This window comes from Somniosus microcephalus, unplaced genomic scaffold (genome assembly GCF_052327205.1).
Source record: "Somniosus microcephalus isolate GS21.2 unplaced genomic scaffold, FLI_Smic_1.0 unresolved_chr1, whole genome shotgun sequence".
Taxonomy (NCBI): Eukaryota; Metazoa; Chordata; class Chondrichthyes; order Squaliformes; family Somniosidae; genus Somniosus; species Somniosus microcephalus.
The window spans coordinates 14,933,277-14,944,653 of NW_028225179.1; the positions used below are offsets into that span (position 1 = coordinate 14,933,277).

At 44.8% G+C, this 11,377-nt stretch overlaps 1 non-coding gene across 1 annotated transcript; it reads right to left on the reverse strand.

Annotated features, from left to right (window-relative positions):
- Positions 1 to 8,269: 8,269 nt before the first annotated feature.
- trnai-uau (transfer RNA isoleucine (anticodon UAU)) lies at positions 8,270 to 8,364 on the reverse strand. The gene is made up of 2 exons: positions 8,327 to 8,364; positions 8,270 to 8,305 (listed from the first exon to the last, which is right to left on the reverse strand). It is a non-coding gene; the product is annotated as a tRNA-Ile (tRNA).
- Positions 8,365 to 11,377: the final 3,013 nt, after the last annotated feature.

An 11,377-nucleotide genomic window follows, 5' to 3' on the forward strand; every position in this document is an offset into this window, starting at 1 on the left:
GGGCTCTACAGCTGAGACAGGCAGCGAAATCGGAGGCAAGCAATAATGGACTGGGAGGGTGCACTTGGGAGACGGCCGGCGCGGCAAGCAGGTCAGCGTTTAGACCTCCATCGGGAACGAGTCTCCAACAGTGAATAAACGGAAACCACAGTAAAACAGCGTTGTTATCGGTAGCAGTGGCGGGAAAGCGCGGGAAGTGCCATATCGTTGCTGCAGAGGAAAAAAAAAAGAAGCGCGGGAAGCGCCATATCATTTTTTTGAAATGCCTAAATCTGGTAATATTGAGGTTTTTGATGGCGAAATAGAAGATTGGACCACATACGTGGAAAGAGTAGAGGTTTATTGCACTGCAAATGGAATAGCAGATGAAAAAAAAGCTGCAGTACTTCTGAACTTAATGGGCGCGAAGACATACGGGCTGTTAGGATACTTAATCACTCCAGCCAAACCAAAGGACAAGAATTTTAAAGAAATTGTTGATACCCTGCAGGAGCATTTAAAACCAACACCGCTGCTGATAGCGGAACGATTCAAGTTCTTCAAGAGAAATCAACACAAGAATGAAAGTAACGCTGATAACCTAACTGAATTAAGAACGCTATCAAAGTACTGCCAATTCGGAGCAGGACTATCGGATTATCTTCGAGACAAATTTGTTTGCGGTCTCTTAAGTGAAGGAACACAAAAAAGGCTGCTTTCTGAAAAATATTTAACATTGGACAAAGCTTTCAGTATGGCTGTATCATACGAAGCAGCAGCAAAAGGAGCTGCAGAGATACAACGAGAGACATAGGACTTCAGCACCCATGAAATGACACAGGAGTTCGGAAGATGTTAGCGCTGCAGCAGATCCACCCATAACCAGAGGGACTGCTGGTTCAAGGGCAAAGCATGCAGGCAATGCGGTAAGATTGGACACATTGCACGGGTGTGCCAATCTGGACAAAATAAATCCACTGACAGAAAACAAAGAATCAATAAAGAAAAGTACAGGAAGGTACAAATGATGACGGACAATAGCTCTGAAGACCAGAATAGCGATAGCGACTCCGGAAACAAGAGACTAAGCTGTCTCAAATTACATAATGTACTTGCCAAAGAGGATTACCAAACCATTTGGGTTACCCTCACAATAGCAGGGTCCCCATTTAAAATGGAGCTTGTGGTTTATGTGCCTTTAAGAGCAATTATGGTGTATGTGCCTTTAAGAGCCCCAGGTGTGCGTAATGCCGGTAATTGCCACTTGGGCTATATAAGCCTGTGTATTGTGTATATCCTTTAGAAACCCCCCCCAGACTTGCTTAGTAAATACCTATGAACCAACTCCTGTCTTCAGTGTCTTTATCTACACACGGACACTACAGTGGCGACGAAGTGGAAACGGACTTACATGCAATTCGGCAGCACCTCAAGGACATCGATTCCTCCAGCGTCCAGAAGACTCAAGGAAGTAAGAGAAACTGTGGTTTCACCAGCTGGCCAAGCTGGCGACAGGTACTGCGCTAATCCTTCCTGGGCATCAGGCTGGAGCTCCAGCGGCGGGCTCTACAGCTGAGACAGGCAGCGAAATCGGAGGCAAGCAATAATGGACTGGGAGGGTGCACTCGAGAGGCGGCCGGCGCGGCAAGCAGGTCAGCGTTTAGACCTCCGTCGGGAACAAGTCTCCAACAGTGAATGAACGGAAACCACATTAAAACAGCATTGATATCGGTAGCAGCGGCGGGAAAGCGCGGGAAGCGCCATATCTTTTCTGAAATGCCTAAATCTGGTAATATTGAGGCTTTTGATGGCGAAATAGAAGATTGGACCACATACGTGGAAAGAGTAGAGGTTTATTGCACTGCAAATGGAATAACAGATGAAAAAAAAGCTTCAGTACTTCTGAACTTAATGGGCGCGAAGACATACGGGCTGTTACGAAATTTAATCACTCCAGCCAAACCAGAGGACAAGACTTTTAAAGAAATTGTTGATACCCTGCAGGAGCATTTAAACCCAACACCGCTGTTGATAGCGGAACGATTCAAGTTCTTCAAGAGAAATCAACACAATAATGAAAGTAACGCTGATTACCTAACCGAATTAAGAAAGCTATCAAAGTACTGCCAATTCGGAGCAGGACTATCGGATTATCTTCGAGACAAATTTGTTTGCGGTATCTTAAGTGAAGGAGCACAAAAAAGACTGCTTTCTGAAAAAGATTTAACATTGGACAAAGCTTTCGGTATGGCTGTATCATACAAAGCAGCAGCAAAAGGAGCTGCAGAGATACAACAAGAGACACAGGACTTCGGCACCCATAAAATGACACAGGAGTTCGGAAGATGTTATCGCTGCGGCAGATCCACCCATAACCAAAGGGACTGCTGGTTCAAGGGCAAAGCATGCAGGCAATGCGGTAAGATTGGACACATTGCACGGGTATGCCAATCTGGACAAAATAAATCCACTGACAGAAAACAAAATAATCAATAAAGAAAAGTACAGGAAGGTACAAATGATGACGGACAATAGCTCCGAAGACCAGAATAGCGATAGCGACTCCGGAAACAAGAGACTAAGCTGTCTCAAATTACATAATGTACTTGCCAAAGAGGATTACCAAACCATTTGGGTTACCCTCACAATAGCAGGGTCCCCGGTTAAAATGGAGCTAGATACAGGATCAGCTCTAACCGTAATAAATCAACGAGATTACGAGAGGCTATTTTCGCATATACCTCTAAAAGACACATCCATTATCTTAAAAACATATACGGGGCAGAAAGTCTACCCCAAAGGAAAAATAAGGGTGCCTGTGGTATACAACGGCAAAGAAATACAAAAGTTGTATTTATACATTCTACAAGATGGTGGTCCACCGTTGTTGGGACGTGAATGGATAAGGAAGATACATTTAGACTGGCACTCCATTCAGGCACTGACGGTGACCAGTAAGGAAAAAAACAATGATGACATCATACCTGAACGATTAAAAGACATCTTGGCCAACGCCAAAGAAGTGTTTCAAGAGAAACTAGGAACCTTGAAAGGCATCACCGCCTCAATAAAAGTGGAAGATACAGCAATTCCAAAAATTTTTAAGGCAAGACCGGTGCCATACGCAATACGTCCGGCAGCCGAGGCAGAGCTGAAGAATTTGGAAAAGGCAGGCGTATTATCCAAAATAGATTGGAGCGAATGGGCAACACCCATCGTTCCAGTCTTGAAAAAAACATTGAAAAATAACTCTGAGGAACAGAAAAAAATTCGCATCTGTGGGGACTTTAAGGTGACTGTAAACCCGGTCCTTCACACGGTACAGTATCCTCTTCCGAGGATAGAAGATATTTTCGCCCCACTATCCGGAGGGAAACGTTTCACAAAAATTGACTTGGCACAGGCATATCTACAGATGGAGGTTGAGGAGACCTCTAAAAATTATCTCACAATAAACACACACAAAGGCCTGTACCAGTAAAATCGACTGGTTTTCGGAATAGCATCAGCTCCAGCTATCTGGCAAAAAGCTATGGAGCAAGTCCTGCAAGGGATTCCGGGGACTCAATGCTACCTAGACGACATCCTTATAACAGGAGAAAACGACAACGAGCACCTTGCCAATTTGGAACAGATGCTCACTAGGCTGAAAGAACGGGGCCTACGAGCAAATCGCCCCAAGTGCGAATTTTTCCAAAATCAGATATCATATTGTGGCCACATAATTAATAAGGAAGGCTTGCATAAGTCACCTGAAAAAATTGAAGCAGTTATAAAAGCCCCAGCACCTGAAAATGTTTCACAATTAAGGTCATTCCTGGGATTAATAAATTACTATCATAAATTTTTACCGAACTTATCAACTATTCTACACCCTCTTAATGATCTTCTACAGACAGGAGTGATTTGGAAATGGAACGAAGACTGTAAACGTGCCTTCCATAAATGTAAAGACTTAATCACATCCGAGAAAATTTTGGCTCATTACAACCCATCACTACCAATCAGACTGGCGTGCGATGCATCCCCTTACGGCAGAGGAGTGCTATTGTCCCATAGATTCCCTGATGGCTCGGAACGGCCGATAGGTTTGCGTCACGCTCATTGAACTCAGCTGAGCGTAACTCTGCCCAGATAGACAGGGAAGCACTCAGCTTGGTATGGGGAGTGAAGAAATTCAACCATTACCTACACGGACAAAAATTTACCTTGCTGACTGACCATCAACCCCTCATCTCCATATTCAACCAAAAAAAGGTGTCCCCATTATGAGGACACAAAGACTACAGAGGTGGTCCCTTTTTCTAGGGGCACACCAATACAACATTGAATACAAAGGGTCAAAACAGCATGGGAATGCTGACGGTTTATCATACCTACTGTTGCCAACGATAGAAGAGGCACCTACAGTAGACCCAGTAGAGATATTCCACTCTACCATAGTGGAATGTCTACCGGTGACAAATTCTGCCATTGAAAGGGAGACAAGAAATGACCCTACTCTCTCACGGGTCTACGATTTAACAGTGAAGGGATGGCCAGCACATGGCGAACCACTGTTGCCAGCATTCTCGCAAAGAAGAGAACAGCTGTCAGTGTGCCGAGGAGCCTTGATGTGTGGATCCAGAGTGGTGATTCCACCCAAACTCCAGGATAAAGTGCTAAAGGAGCTTCACGAGGGGCATCTGGGTGGAGTGAAAATGAAGAACCTAGCTAGGGCGTTTGTATGGTGGCCAGGTATCGATGGAGACATCGAAGACATGACCAAGAGCTACCTAGGATGCCAGAAGGTCCAAAATGCTCCACCACAGGCCCCTCTACATCCATGGGAGTGGCCCTCATCTCCCTGGCAAAGGGTGCACATCGACTTTGCTGGTCCATTTATGGACTCAATGTTCTTAATCGCCGTTGATGCACACTCCAAGTGGCCGGAGGTAATAAAGATGTCCTCCACCACCACGGAAAAAACAATCACAGTATTAAGGACCATATTTGCCAGGAATGGGCTGCCGGAGCAGATATGTTCTGATAATGGACCGCAATTTGTGTCCGAAGAATTCAGAAAGTTCTTAAAGAACAATGGGGTAAAGCACTACACGTCCGCCCCATACCATCCCGCCACCAATGGATTGGCTGAAAGGTTTGTGCAGACCTTCAAGAAGGCCATCAAGGCCATGGGTAATGAAGACATAAAACTTCAGCGCAAGGTGGATAACTTCTTATTTGCATATAGGAATGCAACGCATATGGTTACTAACCAAACTCCAGCCATGATGTTCTACAATAGAAACCTAAGATGCCGGTTGGATTTTGTCAAGCCCAACATCCGAAGGGACGTGGAGAACCGGCAGTTTCAGGGCATGAATGAAAGGCCAACTAGGGCCTTCCAGATAGGCCAACTGGTTTTGGCCCGGGACTACCGTACCGAGAAATGGCAGCCTGGAACTATCTGCACACGATTAGGACCACTGATGTATACCGTGGACATCGGAGACAGCATAATAAGGCGCCATGCTGACCAAATCATCAAGTCATCCGAAAAGGGACAACCTACTCCATCACTCTATACATCTAACGATGAAGTAGAGATACCCATATCTACCTCCGATCTGGTGAGACTGGAACCCAATGAACCCGACACTGGCATTCAAGCCAAATCAGCCTTGCCAGAAGAACCTACTACACCACCAGAAACTACTACACCCCCGAGGCGTTATCCGGACCGAGTCAGGAAGCCTCCTGAGAGACTAACTTATAATTAATTAATACAGCAATGTATATTATTTTGCATATAACATGTAATTAATCATTACTTAAAATATGATGTAATAGTTAGCTGGAAAGGGAGGAATTGTGGTGTATGTGCCTTTATCTGGAATTGTGGTGTATGTGCCTTTAAGTGTAATTATGGTGTATGTGCCTTTAAGAGCCCCAGGTGTGCGTAATGCCGGTAATTGCCACTTGGGCTATATAAGCCTGTGTATTGTGTATATCCTTTAGAAACCCCCCCAGACTTGCTTAGTAAATACCTATGAACCAACTCCTGTCTTCAGTGTCTTTATCTACACATGGACGCTACAACTCTGTTGTTAAGGTTGGCGGGGTTCAGGCCGCGACTTGAACCCGGGATTAGAACCCGGTATCTCTCGCATTTATTTAATCAGCGAAATTCTCTGAGAGAGAATCAGACCTCTGGGGTTTGACTTTGGTGCGAATCTTCCAGTTAGCCAGATTATTGCAGAATCGAGTCCTCTCCCGGTCGTTTAAGTAACTGGGTGAAACCTTTTCTTCCCTGTTCTGAATCTGCCTTCAAACCGACCATTTCTGACAGTCCTTCACCTGAAGATACGGAAGGCCATTTGCTTATATGAGCTGCTTGTACATTTTCAACATTGTAGGTCTGTGTGCACGGGCAGGACAAGCAGTGAAGGGGACTTTCTTTCAGAGTATTTCTGCTTCGAAGCAAATAGCAGGAAATAGAAATTAGAAGATAGCAGCAGGAGTAGGCCATTCGACCTCTCGAGCCTGTTCTGCCATTTAATGAGATCATGGCTGATCATCCAATTTCAGTACCATGTCCTTGCTTTCTCCCCATGTCCCTGGCAAGTGTTGAGCGCAGTGTAATCCATTGTGATCTGCACACGTGGGTTTGAATCCTGTTCTCGTCGTTATTCCATTACACGTTTGCTGCTGATAAACATCCCGAGCATTTTACTGAATTTTGCATAAAATAGGCTTTGTAATCGCAATCTCGTCAAAATCGCACTGGTGATTCTGGTCTGTGCCCCTGCACTCTTCATATATTGTTCAAATTAAAACAGACCACTGGAGTTCTCCAATGAAGGTAGAGCGGGAATCGGAGATTGAGAACCATCTCTACCTCTCTTCCTTCCTCTGTGATTGGCACCAAATGAAAAACTAGTGGGAACAAAGCCGAATGATTAGGGAGCATAAACATAACTTTATCGTTTAGGAGAAAATGAAATTTCAAAAATATTTATCAAACTTAATGAGGAGATTTTCTGTTTTAGTGTCTTTGGTTGAGAGATAAATAATGGGCAGGACAATGGGGAGAAATCCGCATTCTGTTCGGCATACTCTCATGGGATCTGAGGCCTCGGTTGAACGTCTTCCTGGAAAGACGGCACCACCGACAGTGCAGCACTACCTCAGTACTGCACTGCAGTGTCAGCCTGGATTATGTGCTCAAGTCTCTGGAGTGGGGCTTGAGTTTGCTGCCGCTGAGCCACGGCTGACACCTAAACTCAGTTCATTCGGCTGGAGTGAAATGATGGAGATAAAGGGAAAAATGATAATGGAGTCAAACATCAACTTGGCGCCCTAGAGAAATCGCGCATCGTAATCGGCCGCCCTTTATAAAAACCGCCCGAGTTATGTTTCCATCGATTTCATAAGCAATGATAATCAGGCCTGTCTCTAATGGACGGGGTCGTGGTCAGTCAAAGATCACTCTGTGTCTGTTTAAACCGGGTGCGCTCACAATCCCGGATCATTTAGTGCGTTAGTCTATTTTAAAGAAAAGCGATTCCAGTTATGATGACCGAGTTGGGGAGTTTTATCTAAATGCGGCGGGGCTCATCTGGGATGTGAACCCAAAAGCTCTCGCATTTTAATTTGCGAAATATCCCTAAGCGAAAATCATGCCCCAAGACCAAGGAGCCGTCGATTTTTGTCTGAAGTTGCATTAGGTATCTCTAATAGTTCTCTTCTAACCCAGTTCGCAGAGGTCGAGTTCATTAATTTGAAATATGTTTATCTTTTCGTAAATCGACTTCTTTATATGAGCAGTTTTCCTCAATCTGCTCACTATTCTCCCCATAACAAGAAGGTCGGTGACAACCTAATTGTGGATATGGTGTTTGGGCGATTGTCTGTACGTAACTTCTGTCCTAGTAATTCTCAACATCATGTTCAGGTGAATCGTTGTTTGTGTTCAACATGATGTCGGAAACGTGTACAGATAACTCCTGAGTTTACACATCTTCTCGCTTGTGCCAAAGACTTAAGTCACTGCTTTGAAATCGAATCTATTTCCTGCACATTATTCTTCGCCTGATAGTTGCTGGTTTAACAGTTAAAACTGGCCCCACCTTCCCTCCTGTCAATAAGTAATACTGAAGGGCTCCTTTAATACTCAAATCCCTTATTGGAACACCGTGGGCCTGAGGAACCTAAGTGCCCACGTGGAACAGCTAATAAGTAGATGGTTTGCGGAAACACCATTGTACCTTCTGCTCCGGTCGAAGTATCACACCACAAAAACATTAGCTGCTCTAGGTGAGGCTCGAACTCACAACCTCAGCATTTCTCCAAGTCTGTACTGTTATATAAGTACTGCGCGCTAACCGATTGCGCCACTAGAGCTGTGCTTGATGGGCATTAGTTATCCGTGCTCATTTACTTGCACATTTAAGGTTGTCTAATCGTGCGGGGGTGCAATGTTGTTTAATTGAGGCGCATTGGCTGGGTTTATATGAAAGAGTGAAACAGGAGTTACTCTCATGTGTTAGCGAGCTGGTGAATTTACCAAAGGCTGCAGCAGATCCTGGTGTCATAAACACTGAACATTTTTACCCAACTCCTAAAATACAGTCTGCAAAATGAGAACCGATGAAAATTCATCACATGCAAAACAAAAAAAGTTTTAAAATTTTGCCCATGATTCGTTAACCATGTGGGTTACTGGTTGATTAATGACGATAACAACAAACTTCTCACACAGTCTAATGAGATGTATATAATAAATAAACAGTTTTCTTAATTTTAACTCCTCGACATGGAATGGAATCGGTATCGCAGGGTAAGAGTATTTATAGATTACAATTGTTGTTCTGAGCTGTTTCTCTAATTATTTAATGAGCAGCAGTTTCCGAAGGTTATCACTTCCGTCTAAAGTACAACATGTCCCTGGTTCAATCGTGTTTTGCAGGTAGAGTTTAATAAAATACATTAAGGGCCACGCAGTATTCTACTTTTCTCTATACAGTTCTGTACATACTCAAAATCTACAGATATACCGACTGTGTGAGAGATCATTACAGGTCCCTGCAGCGCTGCCTTTGTTAATAGCAACAGTTCGGAGCCGCATTTCAGAAGCGGCAACAAACCCATGAGTTGGTTTGCTGGTCCCCAGCTCCCGGAGTGAGTGTGGCCGCGACAGCAGCAAAGTTCAGGCCGTGTGTCCGGTCCCGCTTTCGCCAAGCGCCCGCTGCCAGTGGAAAGCAGCGATTGCAGCCTCAGAGAGCAAAAACTGCCCATTGCTGTGAAACAAGAAATCACTGAAGCAGAGGAGCACATAGATTTGCATCTGCAGCGTGTAGGTGAGGATGTAAAGTTTGATTTCGATCGACCCGTTGTTGTTGGAACCGCTGAAATTGAATCTCTCTCCGGTAGATGTTGCAGCTTAACGTATGAAAAGTGCCCTCGAGGTGCAATCGACAAATTTGGAGCTGCTGTGTAGTGGGACAAGTTAAAGGATCAGCACAGTTAATGCCGAGAACAAATTAAACAGTAGCTCAGGTTGATGAACCTTGCACGAGTGAGAATCCTGGATGGAGATTTAGAGGAAGCGACAGTGGGAAGGGCTGTACTGCGATTCTAATACTTCTCCAAGCACATTCCAGGCAAGTCATCGACATTAAAAAGAGGGCTTAGAATCGGAATGGAACTGCGGGCACACGTCTCAGTCAAAATGCAATGGACAATACATGACAAATCTATTTGATTTTACGTTTGATAACCAGTTGATTGGGCCTGTATTCTAGACAGAGTGACTCTTAAGTCTAGGGTTATGAATCTCGCTTTGTGGATTGTAGATTGAAATTTGCGAAAGGTCCCACGTGAGCTTCTTTTTAACGTCGACTTCTAATATTGGACTTGCGCTCAAAACTTGTTCTAATCCGCCTAAGAAATTATCGTTCAGGACACAAATCATTCTCCATTAATCTCCAGCGGCTTAGGAGGAAGGTCAATGCAAATGTCATGTAAACATCATGGCTTTAAAGACAAACAATTAAAGTATTGTTTTATCAAACAATCACAGGTGATGGTTGTAAGTACATTTGTGTGTGTCCATATTAGATACGAACGTATTTGTGAGTTGCTGTTGTGTTAGATGTAAATGCATTTGCACTTCTGTTCGTTACAAATATATTTAGATGTTTCTGCATTATTTATTTTTCTATTCGGTGGGGGAATCTGTGTCAGTTATACATGTATTTCTGAGCGCTTCAAATGTCCAGTCCGGCCCCATTCTACCTTCTCATTGCCCCCACGTGGGACACGGCAGACCATCTGTTACATTCGGATACAAATTTTGCTTTTATTGATACTTAGAAAATGTGAGGTTTAGAAAGTAATAACCCTGCATCCATCAGCCTCTCTGATATCCCCTGAGCATCCCGTACTCCATCTGATAGTCCCTGAGCGTCCCTTACCTGCTCCAGAACGTCTTGAGTATCCCTTACCCTGTCTAGCACATCCGGAGGGTCCTTTACCCTGTCTGGTACATCGTGAGCGTCGCTCACCCTATCTGAAACATCCAGAGTGTCCCTTACACTGTCTGGTACATCGGGAGCGTACATTACCCAGTCTGGTACATGCGGAGCGTCTCTTACCCTATCCAATGCATCCGGAGCGTCCCTTACCCTGTCTGATACATCCGGAGCGTCCCTTACCCTGTGAGATATATCCGGAGCGTCCCTTACCCTGTTTGGTACAGCTAGAACGTGCCTTAAACTGTCTGGTATATCCGGAGCGTCCCTTACCCTGCATGGTAAAACAAGTGCGTCCCTTACCATGTATGGCAAATTCGGAGCGTCCCTGAAACTGTCTGGTACATCCGGAGCGTCCCTTACACTGTCTGTTACATCCGGAGTGTCCCTAACCCTGTCTAGTAAAACAGAAGCGTCCATTTCACTGTCTGGTAAATCCGGAGCGTCCCTTAAACAGTTTGGTATATCCGGGCCGTCCCTTCCCCTGTCTATTACGTCCAGAGCGTCCCTTACTCTCCTTGATAAATCCTGAGCATCCATTTTCCTTTTTGATAACCAGTTTGCCAAAATTGCATATTTTACCCCTCATCCGCAGCTATGTAGTGCTTCCCGTCGCTCACGCTCATCAACTGTTTAGGGAAAAGCATCAACTACCAGGTGAACAAAGCCAATTCTTCAGTTAGCCTCCCCAGTGCACTTCATTTCCCAAGGAATGTTCTTTTACAATTGGGCTGCTTTGGTTCCAAAGGCCGGCCCTGCTTTCGCAGAGCTTGTCTGTCGAGCGGTCCCGCAGGTCTAAATCTATCGACTGGTTTCAATGCACCAACTCAGGTTGGGGCGAATGGGACATGTGCCCCAGGAACAGCGGTGGGAGCAGAGCACAT